Genomic DNA, 17,500 nt, shown 5'->3' on the forward strand with positions numbered 1-17,500 from the left:
GTTGCAAAGGGAAGAAGATGCTCATTGCAAAAGTTCCCATAGTAAATAGACATCACAGGCACTGGATCTGATAACCGTCCACAACAGCTGTTGTCTGAGGAGCTTCGATCATTTTGTTTATAAGCGATTTTGCTGATACTCGATGATGATTAGGTTTAGAACTATCATTGTAACTGAGAAAGCATGAAATTATTATCTATGCTTCGACAACTTTTCTCATGAGATTTCCTATTTCATAACAGTTGCTGGTGATGATCCTCTGATTACCGAAGTGCAGAATGAGTAAATAGATAAATAAATAAACAATCTCCAACAGTTTTACGGCTATTGCAAGTAATGGCTGTAACATTGCAAATCTAGAATTCCTAATACGAAAGAAAATCGCATGATCACTCGAAAGTAATGTTATGTGAAATTAAATAACCGTATATCATTTTCAAAATCATAATATTGTCTCCTTATTGATACATTTAATAACATGACACATTTCGCCCATATCTTAATTGCTCTGATTCATATAAGGCTTCGATAAACACAGAGAGCACCAGTTTCAAGAAACTAACAAAAAGAGAGGGGTAGCCCCAAATACCTTCAGAGATAAACTACAAGTTGTACTGTAGTGTTTGATGAACAGACACAACGTCCAGTGCGGAAAGGAAACGTCAAATGAGACAGGGAACCAATGTCCTTCTTTTACATAAGGTTGTAGTTTCCCCATGGATGCGATATGACCTCAAACTCGTGTAATTATCCGTTCAAAAGGGCAATTAAAAAGACCGTGTGACCTCCTAATGAGTGTAATTCAGCAATAATAATGTATAGTCGATGATTTCACTTTACCTTCATGGTTGGTGATTGAGGAGTTAATACTACGAATGAAACTATTGATTTCTTCATAGTAATAAGCGTCTATAATGCTTGAAGGACTTTTATTGCCCTATTGAATTTTTCCCTATATTACTTTTTATTCTTTTTTTTACTTTCTTTTTATCAGTTGTATTTTCCTTTTTCTTCCAGGATATAATTATCTTTATTAAGATTTCTTTTCCATATGTTCAGATAAATCTATGCATAGATGTAAAGCCCGTGTAAGACAACGACCTCAGTGCTCTCTAAACGATAATTTATTCCTCTTATTTAGGGTTTGCCGTCTCGAGTGGTGGACCACAACAAAAGATGACTGGTATAATTAGTATATGGCCCATAGTTTACCCTTGACACCCCCTCGAAACTAATAAATCTAAACTAATCTAAACATAACCAAGGCTTTTGATGTATGGTATTTATTAACTTATTTCCCCTGAAGGTGAACTTGTATCCTATACTTTACTCGTGGAGTAGTATAGTCACGCATGAAATAGAATGTTAACTATTCTTTATAGTACATTTGCTCACAAAGATAACTGTGCTGGAAAGAATGGGGTATTCTTTTCTCTTGAAATACAAATACTATATAAAAATGTATTAAAAGGATAGGTAGCATAAGGTATATACTTATACAGTTGAGTATGCAATGATATTGAAGATTACTTAATATTTTGAGTTACGTGTTCAATGAATTATGCACTGCAGATGCTCCTTATATAAGAGATTCAATATAGAAAGTAATAAAACTCTCTGATGCATTCAGGATTAAAGTGCTCGAAAGCGGAAATGAAAACCTAGCACTCTCTCTCTCTCTCTCTCTCTCTCTCTCTCTCTCTCTCTCTCTCTCTCTCTCTCTCTCTCTCTCTCTCTCGTAATGGTATTCGTGAATATACTTTTAATGCAGGAAAACGTGCTCATAAGAACGATATACATTAGATGCCGAAATCAAAATTATAATTTCAAGCTATTCCAAGAATTTAAGCAAGCTATGAACTCCTACTATTACTATTACGAGACGATTAATAGATCATTTCAAATAATGTTGAATAAAATCAAAGCTTTCTTCAGAGCGTTTGTATTAAACAAAACACATTAAAAATATATGGATAAACAACAATTACAACATTACAAATCATAATATAGAATGATGTTTACGCAGAGATTGATTGATTGATTGATTTGAAGTTCTCTGGCATCCTGAATACGGAGAGACTTCAACTAAAATATAGGGAGGGTAACTACAAATGAACTTAATGGGGACACATCAAACGAACTATAGGAAGAGAAAAATCAAATGAACTTAAAGGGGAGGGGGAAGACATCAAATAAACCCTAGGGATTGTGACATCCGATTAACATAAAGAAGATAAATCAAATGAACTATATTGTAGGTAGTATCTAATAAGTTTAAACGAGAGGCATCGATTTACTCACTGGAAGGTAACATCAAACAAACTCAAGGAAGGATAACATCATATTGATATAAATGAGGGATATTAGCAGAACAATATGTAGGGTAATAGCAAATTAACTTGGAGGAGAGACATCAAATAGGATTTAAGGAGGGTAACATCAAATAAACCCAAGGAAGGGACCTCAAATAAAGGGAGGTTAACACCATATGCAAATGATGGAGCAACCTGAAATAAAATAAAGGAACGGCAACAACTAGTGCAAATAAGGGAGGGAATGTTAATGAAATAAAGGGAGGATAACTTAAATGCTAATAATAGAGAGTTCAAATAAAATAAAGGAAAGGTAACATCAAATGCAAGTAAGGATGGGACCTCAAATAAAATGAAGGGGAGGGTGACATCGAATGCAAGTAAGGGAGGGACATTGAATAAAATAAATGTAGGGTAACATCAAATGCAAATAAGGTAGGGACCTCAAATACAACAAAGGAAGGGTAACATCAAGTCCAGATAAGGGAGGGACTTAAAAAAATGAAGGGAGGCTAATATTGAATGCAAATAAAGGAGATACCTCAAACAAAGTAAAGGGAAGGTAACATCAATTGCAATTAAGGGAGGGATCTCAAATATAATAAAGACAGGATAATAGTAAATGCGAATAAAGGGGGGGGGGAGACTTTAAATGAAATAAAGGGACAGTAATATTAAATGAAAATAAGGAAGGGACCTCAAATAAAATAAAGGGAGGGTATCATCAAATGCAAGTAAGGGAGGTACCCTAATAAATTGAAGGGAGGGTGATATCAAATGAAAATAAGGGAGAGACCTCAAAACTAAAAGGAGAGTAACATCATACAGAAATTACGGTGGGACAAAAAAAAAAGAAAAAAATGGAGGGTAATACCAAAGGCCACTAAAGGCCGAATAAAATGAAGGGAAGGAAACATCAAGTGCAAATAAGGAAAAAACCTCAAATAAAATAAGGGGGGGGGGGCATTGAATACAAATAAAGGAGGGACCTAAAAAAATACAGAAAGGGTAACATCAAGTGCAAATAAAGGAGGAGCAACAAATAAGATAAAGGAAGGGTAACATCAGGAGCAAATAAGGTAGGGATTTCAAATAAAATAAAGTGAGGGTAACATTAGATAACATCAATTGCAAATAATGGAGGGACGTTAAATGAATTAAAGGGAGGGTAACATGAAATGCAAATAAGGGAGGGACCTCAAATAATATACAAAGAGGGTCACATCAAGTGCAAATAAGGGAGGTACCTCAAATAAGACAACGGAAGGGTAACATTAAATCCAAATAAGTGAGTGACCTAAGACATATAGGGAGGGTAATAACAAATGCAAATATGGAATGAACCTCAAATAAAAAGAGTGTAACGTCAAATGCAACTAAAGGAAGGACAACAAATAATAAAAAGGGAAATTACCATCAAGCACATATAGGATAGAGACCACAAAAAAGTAATGGGAGGGTAACATTAAATGCAAATAAGGGATGGACATCAAATAAAGTAAAGGGGTGTGACATCAAGTGAAAATGAGGGAGGAACCTCAAATGAAATAAATGGAGGGTAATAGCAAATGCAAATAATGGAATAAAGGGAGGGTAACCATAAATGCAGATAAGGGAGGGACCACAAATAGAGTAATGGGAGGGTAACATACAATGCAAATAAAGGAGGTACCTCAAATCTAATAAATGGAGGGTAATATCAAATGCAAATAATGGAGGGACTCAAGTGAAATAAAGGGAGGGTAACCATAAATGCAAATAAGGGAGGGACCACAAATAGAGTAATGGGAGGGTAACATACAATGCAAATAAAGGAGGCACCTCAAATCTAATAAATGGAGGGTAATATAAAATGCAAATAATGGAGGGACTCAAAGAAAATAAGGGGAGGGTAACCATAAATGCAAATAAGAGAGGGACCTTAAATAAAATAAAAGGATGTTAACATCAAGTGCAAATAAGGCAGGGACCTCAAATAAGATAAAGGGAGGGTAATATCAAATGCAAATTAGGGAGGGATCGCAAATAGAATAAAGGGAAGGTAATGTTAAATGCAAATAAGGGAGGAACATCATATAAAAAAAGAGAGAATAACACCAAAACAGCGAAAGGAGAAACCTTAAAAAATATAAAGGAAGGTTAACATCAAATGTGAATAAGGGAGGGACATCAAATGAAATAAAGGGGGGGGGGTAATATCAAGTGCAAATAAGGGAGAGAACTCAAAGAAAATAAGGGGAGGGTAACATTAAAAGCAAATAAGAGAGGGACGTAAAAAAATAAAGGGAAGTTAACACCAATTGCATATAAGGGAGGGAACTCAAATAAAATAAAGTGGGGGGGGGGGTGGGGGGTAACATCAAGTGCAAATAAGGGACCGACCTCAAAAATATAAATGAAAGGTAACATTAAATGCAGATAAGGGAGTGACTTCAAATAAAATACAGGGAGGGTAATATTAAAAGGGAGGGACCTCGATTAGAATAAAGCACAGGTAATATCAAATACAAATAAGGGAGGGACTTCAAGTGAATTTAAGTGAAGGTAACATCAAATGCAAATAAGGGAAGGACTTAAGATAAAATAATGGGAAGCTAACATCAAATGCAATTAAGGGAGCGATCTGAAAAATAAAATAAAGGAAGGGTAATATGGAATAAAAATAAGGGGGGGGGGGACTTCAAGTGAACTAAAGCGAGAGTAACATCAAATGCTATTAAGGATGGGACCCTAAATAGAATAATGGGAAGTTAACATCAAATGCAAATAAGGGATAGACCTCAAATGAAATAAAGGGAAAGTAACGTGAAATGAAAATATGAGAGGGACCTCAAATGAAATAAAGAAGGGATAATATTAAATAAAAATAAGGGTGGGATTTCAAGTAAACTGAAGTGAGAGTAACATCAAATGTAAATGAAGAACGGACCTCAAAAAAAATAAGGGAGGGTAACATTAAACGCATATATGGGAAGGACATCGAGTCAAATAAAAGGAGGGTAACATCGAGTCCATAGAAGGGAGGGACCTAAAGTAAAATATGGGAGGGTAACATCAAATGCAAATATGGGAGGGACATCGAATAAAATAAAGGGAGGGTAACATCAAATCCATATAAGAGAGGGACCTAAAGTAAAATATTGGAGGGTAACATCAAAAACAAACAGGGGAGGGACTTGAATTAAAATAAAGGGAGGGTAATATCAAGTCCATATGAGGAGGAAACTAGAGTAAAATATAGGAGGGTAACATCAAATGCAAACAAGGGAGGGACCTTGAATGAAATAAAGGGAGGGTAATATCAAGTCCATGTAAGGGAGGGGCCTAAAGTAAAATATGGGAGGGGAATATTAAATGCAAATATGGGAGAGAAATGAAATAAAATAAAGGGAGGGTAATATTAAGTCCATGTAAGGGAGGGACCTAAAGTAAAATATGGGAGGGTAACCTCAAATGTCAACTAGTGAGGGATATCAAATAAGATAAAGGGAGGGTAATATCAAGTCCAAATAAGGGACGGACCTAAATTGAAATATGGGAGGGTAACAGCAAATGCAAATAAGGGAGGGACATCAAATAAAATAAAGGGAGGATAACACCAAGTCCATATAAGGAAGGGACCTAAAGTAATATATGGGATGGTAACATCAAATGCCAACACAGAAGGGACATCAAATTAAATAAAGGGAAAGTAATATCAAGTCCATATAAGTGAGGGACGTTAAGTAAAATATAGGAGGGTAACATCAAATGAAATAAAGGGAGGGTAACATCAAGTCGATATAAGGGAGGGACCTAAATTAAGCATGAGAGGGTAACACCAACCTCAAATAAAATAAAGGGAGGGTAATATCAAGTCCATATAAGGGAGGGACCTAAAGTAAAACATGGGAGGGTAACACCAACCTCAAATCAAATAAAGGGAGGGTAATATCAAATCCATATAAGGGAGGGACCTAAAGTAAAATATGGGAGGTTAACATCAAATTCCAGCAAGGAAGGAACCTCAAATTAAATAAAGGGAGAGTAATACCAAGCCCATGTAAGGGAGGGACATAAAGTGAAATATGGGAGGGTAACATCAAATGCCAACAAGGGAGGGACCTCAAATTAATTCAAAGGAGGGTAATATCAAGTCGATATAAATGAGAGACCTAAAGTAAAATATGGGAAGGTAACATCAAATGCCAACAAGGGAGGGATCTCAAATTAAATAAAGGGAGGGTAATATCAATTCCATATAAGGGAGGGACCTTAAGTGAAATATGGGAGGGTAACACCAAATGCAAATATGTGAGGGACATCGAATAAAATAAAGGGAGGGTAACATCAAGTCCATAAAAGGTAGGGACCTAAAGTAAAATATGGGAGGGTAACATCAAATGCCAACAAGGGAGGGACATCAAATTAAATAAAGGTAGGGTAATATCAGGTCCAAATAAGAGAGGGACCTGAAGTGAAATATGGGAGGGTAACATCAAATGCCAACAAGGAGGGTACTAAAAAAATATAAAGGGAGGGTGATATGAAGTCCATATAAGGGAGGGACCTAAAGTGAAATATGGGAGGTTAATATCAAACGCCAACTAGGGATGGACCTCAAATTAAATAAAGGGAGAGTAATATCAAGTCCATATAAGGGAGGGACCTAAAGTGAAATATGGGAGGGTAACATCAAATGCCAACAAGGAGGGAACTGAAATCGAATAAAGGGAGGGTAATATCAAGTCCATATAAGGGAGGGACATAAAGTAAAATATGGGAGGGTAACATCAAATGCCAACAAGGGAGGGACATAGAAAGGAAATAATGGGAGGGTAATATCAAGTCCATATAAGGGAGGGGCCTAAAGTAAAACATGGGAGGGTAACATCAAATGCCAACAAGGGAGGGACCTCAAATTAAATAAAGGGAGAGTAATATCAAGTCCATATAAGGGAGGGACCTAAAATAAAACATGGGAGGGTAACATCAAATGACAACAAGGGAGGGATCTCAAATTAAATAAAGGGAGGGTAATATCAAGTCCATATAAGGGGGGGACCTAAAGTAAAACATGGGAGGGTAACATCAAATGCCAACAAGGGAGGGACCTCAAATTAAATAAAGGGAGAGTAATATCAAGTCCATATAAGGGAGGGACCTAAAGTAAAACATGGGAGGGTAACATCAAATGACAACAAGGGAGGGATCTCAAATTAAATAAAGGGAGGGTAATATCAGGTCCAAATAAGAGAGGGACCTAAAGTGAAATATGGGAGGGTAACATCAAATGCCAACAAGGAGGGTACTAAAAAAAAATAAAGGGAGGGTGATATGAAGTCCATATAAGGGAGGGACCTAAAGTGAAATATGGGAGGTTAATATCAAACGCCAACTAGGGATGGACCTCAAATTAAATAAAGGGAGAGTAATATCAAGTCCATATAAGGGAGGGACCTAAAGTGAAATATGGGAGGGTAACATCAAATGCCAACAAGGAGGGAACTGAAATCGAATAAAGGGAGGGTAATATCAAGTCCATATAAGGGAGGGACATAAAGTAAAATATGGGAGGGTAACATCAAATGCCAACAAGGGAGGGACATAGAAAGGAAATAATGGGAGGGTAATATCAAGTCCATATAAGGGAGGGGCCTAAAGTAAAACATGGGAGGGTAACATCAAATGCCAACAAAGGAGGGACCTCAAATTAAATAAAGGGAGAGTAATATCAAGTCCATATAAGGGAGGGACCTAAAGTAAAACATGGGAGGGTAACATCAAATGCCAACAAGGGAGGGATCTCAAATTAAATAAAGGGAGGGTAATATCAAGTCCATATAAGGGAGGGACCTAAAGTAAAATATGGGAGGGTAACATCAAATGCCAACAAGGGAGGGACCTCAAATTAAATAAAGGGAGAGTAATATCAAGTCCATATAAGGGAGGGACCTAAAGTAAAACATGGGAGGGTAACATCAAATGACAACAAGGGAGGGATCTCAAATCAAATAAAGGGAGGGTAATATCAAGTCCATATAAGGGAGGGACCTAAAGTAAAACATGGGAGGGTAACATCAAATGCCAACAAGGGAGGGACCTCAAATTAAATAAAGGGAGAGTAATATCAAATCCATATAAGGGAGGGACCTAAAGTAAAACATGGGAGGGTAACATCAAATGACAACAAGGGAGGGATCTCAAATTAAATAAAGGGAGGGTAATATCAAGTCCATATAAGGGAGGGACCTAAAGTAAAACATGGGAGGGTAACATCAAATGCCAACAAGGGGGGGGGACCTCAAATTAAATAAAGGGAGAGTAATATCAAGTCCATATAAGGGAGGGACCTAAAGTAAAACATGGGAGGGTAACATCAAATGACAACAAGGGAGGAATCTCAAATTAAATAAAAGGAGAGTAATATCAAGTCCATATAAGGGAGGGACCTAAAGTAAAACATGGGAGGGTAACATCAAATGACAACAAGGGAGGGATCTCAAATTAAATAAAGGGAGAGTAATATCAAGTCCATATAAGGGAGGGACCTAAAGTAAAACATGGGAGGGTAACATCAAATGCCAACAAGGGAGGGACCTCAAATTAAATAAAGGGAGAGTAATATCAAGTCCATATAAGGGAGGGACCTAAAGTAAAACATGGGAGGGTAACATCAAATGCCAACAAGGGAGGGACCTCAAATTAAATAAAGGGAGAGTAATATCAAGTCCATATAAGGGAGGGACCTAAAGTAAAACATGGTAGGGTAACATCAAATGCCAACAAAGGAGGGACCTCAAATTAAATAAAGGTAGGGTAATATCAAGTCCATATAAGGGAGGGACCTAAAGTGATATATGGGAGGGTAACATCAAATACCAACAAGGAGGGTACTAAAATAAAATAAAGGAAGGGTGATATGAAGTCCATATAAGGGAGGGACCTAATGTGAAATATGGGAGGTTAACATCAAACGCCAACAAGGGAGGGACCTCAAATTAAATAAAGGGAGGGTGATATGAAGTCCATATAAGGAAGGGACCTAAAGTAAAATATGGGAGGGTAACACCAAATGCCAACAAGGAGGGAACTAAAATCAAATAAAGGGAAGGTGATATCAAGTCCATATGAGGGAGGGACATAATGTAAAATATGGGAGGGTAACATCAAATGCCAACAAGGGAGGGTCCTCAAATTGAATAAATGTAGGGTAATATCAAGTCCATATAAGGGAGGGACCTAAAGTAAAATATGGGAGGGTAACATCAAATGCCAACAAGGAGGGAACTAAAATCAAATAAAGTGAGGGTAATATCAAGTACATATAAGGGAGGGATCTAAAGTAAAATATGGGAGGGAAACATCAAATGCCAACAAGGAAGGGACCTCAAAATAAATAAAGAGAGGGTAATTCAAGTCCATATAAGGGAGGGACCTAAAGTAAATCATGGGAGGGAAACATCAAATGACATCAAGGGAGGGACCTAAAATTAAATAAAGGGAGGGTAACATCAAATGCCAACAAGGGAGCGGGCTCAAATTAAATAAAGGGAGGGTAATATCAAGGTCTTATAAAGGAGGGACCTAAATTAAAATATCGGAGGGTAACACCTAATGCCAAAGAGGGAGGGATCTCAAATTAGATAAAGGGACGGTAATATCAAGTCCATATAAGGGAGGGACCTAAAGTAAAATATGGGAGGGTAACATCAAATGTAAACAAGGGAGGGATCTCAAATTAAATAAAGGGAGGCTAGTATCAAGTCCATATAAGGGAGGGACCTAAAGTAAAATATGGGAGGGTAACATCAAATGCTAACAAGGGAGGGATCTTAAATTAAATAAAGGGAGGGTAATATCAAGTCCATATAAGGGAGGGACCTAAAGTAAAATATGGGAGGGTAAGATCAAATACCAACAAGGGAGGGATCTCAAATTAAATAAAGGGAGCGTAATATCAAGTCCATATAAGGGAGGGACCTAAAGTAAAATATGGGAGGGTAAGATCAAATACCAACAAGGGAGGGATCTCAAATTAAATAAAGGGAGCGTAATATCAAGTCCATATAAGGGAGGTACCTGAAGTAAAATATGGGAGGGTAACATCAAATGCCAACAAGGGAGGGCAACATCAAATCAATATAAAGGATGGACCTCAAATGAAATATGGGAGGGTACCATCAAATGCCAACAAGGGAGGGATATCAAATTAATTAAAGGGAGGGTAATATCAAGCCCATATAAGGGAGGGACCCAAAGTAAAATATGGGAGGGTAACATCAAATGCCAACAAGGGAGGGACCTTAAATTAATTAAAGGGAGGGTAATATCAAGTCCATGTAGGTGAGTGGCCTAAAGTAAAATATGGGAGGGTAACTTCAAATATCAGCAAGGGAGGGACCTCAAATTAAATAAAGGGAGGGTAATATCAAGTCCATCTAGGGGAGGGACCTTAAGTAAAATATGGGAGTGTAACACCAAATGCTAACAAGGGAGGGATCTCAAATTAAATAAAGGGAGGGTAATATCAAGTCCATATAAGGGAGGGACCTTAAGTAAAATATGGGAGGGTAACATCAAATGCCAACAAGGGAAGTATCTCAAAATAAATAAAGGGAGGGTAATATCAACTCCATATAAGGGAGGGACCTAAAGTAAAATATGGGAGGGTAACATCAAATGCCAACAAGGGAAGTATCTCAAAATAAATAAAGGGAGGGTAATATTAAGTCCATATAAGGGAGGGACCTAAAGTAAAATATGGGAGGGTAACATCAAATGCCAACAAGGGAAGTATCTCAAAATAAATAAAGGGAGGGTAATATCAAGTCCATATAAGGGAGGGACCTAAAGTAAAATATGGGAGGGTAACATCAAATGCCAACAAGGGAAGTATCTCAAAATAAATAAAGGGAGGGTAATATCAAGTCCATATGAGGGAGGGACCTAAAGTAAAATATGGGAGGGTAACATCAAATGCCAACAAGGGAAGTATCTCAAAATAAATAAAGGGAGGGTAATATCAAGTCCATATAAGGGAGGGATCCAAAGTAAAATATGGGAGGGTAACATCAAATGCCAACAAGGGAAGTATCTCAAAATAAATAAAGGGAGGGTAATATCAAGTCCATATAAGGGAGGGACCTAAAATAAAATATGGGAGGGTAACCTCAAATGCCAACAAGGGAGGGATCTCAAATTAGATAAAGGGACGGTAATATCAAGTCCATATAAGGGAGGGACCTAAAGTAAAATATGGGAGGGTAACATCAAATGCCAACAAGGGAAGTATCTCAAAATAAATAAAGGGAGGGTAATATCAAGTCCATATGAGGGAGGGACCTAAAGTAAAATATGGGAGGGTAACATCAAATGCCAACAAGGGAAGTATCTCAAAATAAATAAAGGGAGGGTAATATCATGTCCATATAAGGGAGGGACCTAAAGTAAAATATGGGAGGGTAATATCAAATGCCAACAAGGGAAGTATCTCAAAATAAATAAAGGGAGGGTAATATCAAGTCCATATAAGGGAGGGACCTAAAGTAAAATATGGGAGGGTAACATCGAATGCCAATAAAGGAAGCATCTCAAAATAAATAAAGGGAGGGTAATAGCAAGTCCATATAAGGGATGGACCTAAAGTAAAATATGGGAGGGTAACATCAAATGTAAACAATGGAGGGATTTCAAATTAAATAAAGGGAGGGTAACATCAAGCCCATATAAGGGAGGGACCTAAAGTAAAATATGGGAGGGTAACATCAAATGCCAACAAGGGAGGGACATAGAAATGAAATAATGGGAGGGTAATATTAAGTCCATTTAAGGGAGGGAACTTAAGTAAAATATGGGAGGGTAACATCAAATGCCAACAAGGGAGGGATCTCAAATTAAATAAAGGGACGGTAATATCAAATCCATATAAGGGAGGGACCTAAAGTAAAATATGGGAGGGTAACATCAAATGTAAACAATGGAGGGATTTCAAATTAAATAAAGGGAGGGTAACATCAAGCCCATATAAGGGAGGGACCTAAAGTAAAATATGGTAGGGTAACATCAAATGCCAACAAGGGAGGGATCTCAAATTAAATAAAGGGAGGGTAATATCAAATCCATGTAGGGGAGGGACCTAAAGTAAAATATGGGAGTGTAACACCAAATGCCAACAAGGGAGGGATCTCAAATTAAATAAAGGTAGGGTAATATCAAGTCCATATAAGGGAGGGACCTTAAGTAAAATATGGGAGGGTAACATCAAATGTCAACAAAGGAGGGATCTCAAATTAAATAAAGGGACGGTAATATCAAATCCATTTAAGGGAGGGACCTAAAGTAAAATATGGGAGGGTAACATCAAATGTAAGCAATGGAGGGATCTCAAATTAAATAAAGGGAGGGTAATATCAAATCCATGTAGGGGAGGGACCTAAAGTAAAATATGGGAGTGTAACACCAAATGCCAACAAGGGAGGGATCTCAAATTAAATAAAGGTAGGGTAATATCAAGTCCATATAAGGGAGGGACCTTAAGTAAAATATGGGAGGGTAACATCAAATGTCAACAAAGAAGGGATCTCAAATTAAATAAAGGGGCGGTAATATCAAATCCATTTAAGGGAGGGACCTAAAGTAAAATATGGGAGGGTAACATCAAATGTAAACAATGGAGGGATCTCAAATTAAATAAAGGGAGGGTAATATCAAATCCATGTAGGGGAGGGACCTAAAGTAAAATATGGGAGTGTAACACCAAATGCCAACAAGGGAGGGATCTCAAATTAAATAAAGGTAGGGTAATATCAAGTCCATATAAGGGAGGGACCTTAAGTAAAATATTGGAGGGTAACATCAAATGTCAACAAAGGAGGGATCTCAAATTAAATAAAGAGACGGTAATATCAAATCCATATAAGGGAGGGACCTAAAGTAAAATATGGGAGGGTAACATCAAACGTAAACAAGGGAGGGATCTCAAAATAAATAAAGGGAGGGTAATATCAAGTCCATATAAGGGAGGGACCTTAAGTAAAATATGGGAGGGTAACAACAAATGTGAACAAGGGAGGGATCTCAAATTTAATAAAGGGAAGGTAATATCAAGTCCATATAAGGGAGGGACCTTAAGTAAAATATGGGAGGGTAACATCAAATACAAACAGGGGAAGGACTTGAATTAAAATAAAGGGAGGGTAATATCAAGTCCATATGAGGGAGGGACCTAAAGTAAAATATGGGAGGGTAACATCAAATGTAAACAAGGGAGGGATCTCAAATTAAATAAAGGGAGGGTAATCTCAAGTCCATATAAGGGAGGGACCTAAAGTAAAATATGGGAGGGTAACATCAAATACAAACAGGGGAGGGACTTGAATTAAAATAAAGGGAGGGTAATATCAAGTCCATATGAGGGAGGGACCTAAAGTAAAATATGGGAGGGTAACAAAAAATGCCAACAAGGCTGGGATCTCAAAATAAATAAAGGGAGGGTAATATCAAGTCCATATAAGGGAGGGACCTAAAGTAAAATATGGGAGGGTAACATCAAATGCCAACAAGGGAGGGAACTCGAATTAAATTAAGGGAGGGTAATATCAAGTCCATATAAGGGAGGAACTTAAAGTAAAATATGGGAGGGTAACATCAAATGCCAACAAGGGAGGGATCTCAAATTAATTAAAGGGAGGGTAATATCAAGTCCATATAAGGGAGGGACCTAAAGTAAAATATGGGAGTGTAACATCAAATGCCAACAAGGGAGGGACATAGAAATGGAATAATGGGAGGGTAATATTAAGTCCATATAAGGAAGGGACCTAAAGTAAAATATGGGAGGGTAACATCAAATGCCAACAAGGGAGGGATCTCAAATTAAATAAAGGGAGGGTAATATCAAGTCCATATAAGGGAGGGACCTAAAGTAAAATATGGGAGTGTAACATCAAATGCCAACAAGGGAGGGACATAGAAATGAAATAATAGGAGGGTAATATTAAGTCCATATAAGGAAGGGACCTAAAGTAAAATATGGGAGGGTAACATCAAATGCCAACAAGGGAGGGATCTCAAATTAAATAAAGGGAGGGTAATGTTAAGTCCATATAAGGAAGGGACCTAAAGTAAAATATGGGAGGGTAACATCAAATGCCAACAAGGGAGGGATCTCAAATTAAATAAAGGGAGGGTAATGTTAAGTCCATATAAGGGAGGGACCTAAAGTAAAATATGGGAGGGTAACATCAAATGCCAACAAGGGAGGGATCTCAAATTAAATAAAGGGAGGGTAATATCAAGTCCATATAAGGGAGGGACCTAAAGTAAAATATGGGAGTGTAACATCAAATGCCAACAAGGGAGGGACATAGAAATGAAATAATGGGAGGGTAATATTAAGTCCATTTAAGGAAGGGACCTAAAGTAAAATATGGGAGGGTAACATCAAATGCCAACAAGGGAGGGATCTCAAATTAAATAAAGGGAGGGTAATATCAAGTCCATATAAGGAAGGGACCTAATGTAAAATATGGGAGGGTAACATCAAATGTCAACAAGGGACGGAACTCGAATTAAATAAAGGGAGGGTAATATCAAGTCCATATAAGGGAGGGACCTAAAGTAAAATATGGGAGGGTAACACCAAATGCCAACAAGGGAGGGATCTCAAATTAAATAAAGGGAGGGTAATGTCAAGTCCATATAAGGGAGGGACCTAAAGTAAAATATGGGAGGGTAACATCAAATGCCAACAAGGGAAGTATCTCAAAATAAATAGAGGGAGGGTAATATCAAGTCCATATAAGGGATGGTCCTCAAGTGAATTATGGGAGGGTAACATCAAATGCCAACAAGGGTGGGACATAGAAATGAAATAATGGGAGGGTAATATCAAGTCCATATAAAAGAGGGACCTAAAGGGAAATATGGGAGGGTAACATCAAATGCCAACAAGGGAAGGACCTCAATTAAAATAAAGGAAGGCTAACATCAAGTCCAAATAAGGTAGGGACCTAAAGTAAAATATGGGAGGGTAACATCAAATGCCAACAAGTGAGGGAACTCAAATTATATAAAGGTAGGGTAATATCAAGTCCATGTAAGGGAGGGACCTAAGGTAAAATATGGGAGGGTAACATCAAATGGCAATAAGGGAGGGACATAGAAATGAAATAAATGGAGGTTAATATCAATTCCATATAAGGGAGGGACCTAAAGTAAAATATGGGAGGGTAACATCAAATGTCAACAAGGGAGGGAACTCAAATTATATAAAGGTAGGGTAATATCAAGTCCATGTAAGGGAGGGACCTAAGGTAAAATATGGGAGGGTAACATCAAATGGCAATAAGGGAAGGACATAGAAATGAAATAATGGGAGGGTAATATCAAGTCCATATAAGGGAGGGACCTAAAGTAAAATATGGGAGGGTAACATCAAATGGCAATAAGGGAAGGACATAGAAATGAAATAATGGGAGGGTAATATCAAGTCCATATAAAAGAGGGACCTAAAGGGAAATATGGGAGGGTAACATCAAATGCCAACAAGGGAAGGACCTCAATTAAAATAAAGGAAGGCTAACATCAAGTCCAAATAAGGGAGGGACCTAAAGTAAAATATGGGAGGGTAACATCATATGCGAACATGGGATTTATCTCAAATTAAATAAAGGGAGTGTAATATTAAGTCCATATAAGGGAGGGACCTATATTAAAATATGGGAGGGTAACATCAAATGCCAACAAGGGAGGGACTTCAAATAAAATAAAGGGAGGGTAACATCAAGTCCATATAAGGGAGCGACGTCAAGTAAAATATGGGAGGGTAACATCAAATGCCAACAAGGGAGGGACTTCAAATAAAATAAAGGGATAGTAACATCAAGTCCATATAAGGGAGCGACGTCAAGTAAAATATGGGAGGGTAACATCAAATGCCAACAAGTGAGGGACTTCAAATAAAATAAAGAGAGGGTAACATCAAGTCCATATATGGGGGCGACGTCAAGTAAAATATGGGAGGGTAACATGAAATGCAAATAATGGTTGAACCTCAAATAAAATTAGGGGGTGTAACATCAAATGCAAGAAAGGTAGGAACCTTAAATAAATTAAAGGGAGGGTAACGTCAAATAAAAATAAGGAAGGTACTTCAAATGAAATAACGGGAGGACAACATCAATTGCATATAAAGGAGGGACCTGAAATATAGTAAAACTAGGGTAACATTAATTGCAAATAAGGAAGGGACCTCAAATAAAATAAAGGGAGGGTAACATAAAATGCTAATAAGTGAAGGACCTCAAATTAATTAAGGGAGGGTAATATCCAATCCAAGTAAGGGAGGGACCTCAAAGTAAAATGAGGATAACATCAAATAATTTAAAGGAATGACCTCAACTGGACAATAGGGAGCGTCATATCAAATGAACTTAGGGTAGAGACGTCAAATAAAATGTAGGGAGGGTAACAACAAATACACCCAAAGACAGATGAAATAAAGTTCAGTGAGGGTAATATTAAATGTACATAAATGAAAGACATCATATAATATATAGGAAGGGTAACGTCAAATGAACATAAGGGAGAGATATCAACAAATTCGAGGGTGGGTAACATCAAATCAAATTAAGGGAGAGACACCAATTAACTAAAGGAAGGATAACATCAAATGAACTTAAGGGTGGAACATCAATAAACTCTTAGGATGGTAACATCAAATGACTCTAAGGAAGAGACATCAAATGAACTCTAGGGAGGATAACATCAAATAAACTTTTGGAAGAGACATCAAATGATAACGAAAACAGTTAATGAACTCCAGGACTTATGGCATCAATTAACCTCTATAGAAAGCAAACAGGAAATGAACTTCCATAGAAATAGTTATAAACTGGGATTCTGGGTGTGTAACATTAATTCGAATCAAAGGAATTAACGCTAAAGATAATGGACTTGCAATAAAGGCATAAGAATTAACTGACTTGTGGGATGACGATATCCAAAAAAGTCAAGGCAGATTCGATCCACTAGTGACTAGATTTATGAAAGTATGCCAAAGTGTTGAGTTAATGAGAAGTGCCAGCTATAGGACATTATAGAGGCTGACATTGACCATAGAGAGGAGCCCAATCCAGGACATGATGGAGTGAAATGCAATAGACTGTAGATAGAGGGAGATTAAACAAACATTTCAAAACTTAAAC

At 37.3% G+C, this 17,500-nt stretch overlaps 1 protein-coding gene across 2 annotated transcripts in view; it reads right to left on the minus strand.

Annotated features, from left to right (window-relative positions):
- The window catches only part of LOC137641967 (cuticle protein 19-like), a 26,477-nt gene that overhangs the window by 5,881 nt on the left and 3,096 nt on the right, over positions 1 to 17,500 (minus strand). The window contains exon 1 of one of the 2 annotated variants that reach the window (XM_068374535.1): positions 590 to 669. The exons of the other annotated variant lie outside the window; for it this stretch is intronic. The gene's annotated coding sequence lies outside the window, so the exon portion shown is untranslated. Of the gene's footprint in view, positions 1 to 589; positions 670 to 17,500 lie in introns of those variants that run through there. 2 annotated transcript variants of the gene reach the window in all.

This window comes from Palaemon carinicauda, chromosome 6 (assembly GCF_036898095.1).
Source record: "Palaemon carinicauda isolate YSFRI2023 chromosome 6, ASM3689809v2, whole genome shotgun sequence".
In the NCBI taxonomy this organism is placed as follows: Eukaryota; Metazoa; Arthropoda; class Malacostraca; order Decapoda; family Palaemonidae; genus Palaemon; species Palaemon carinicauda.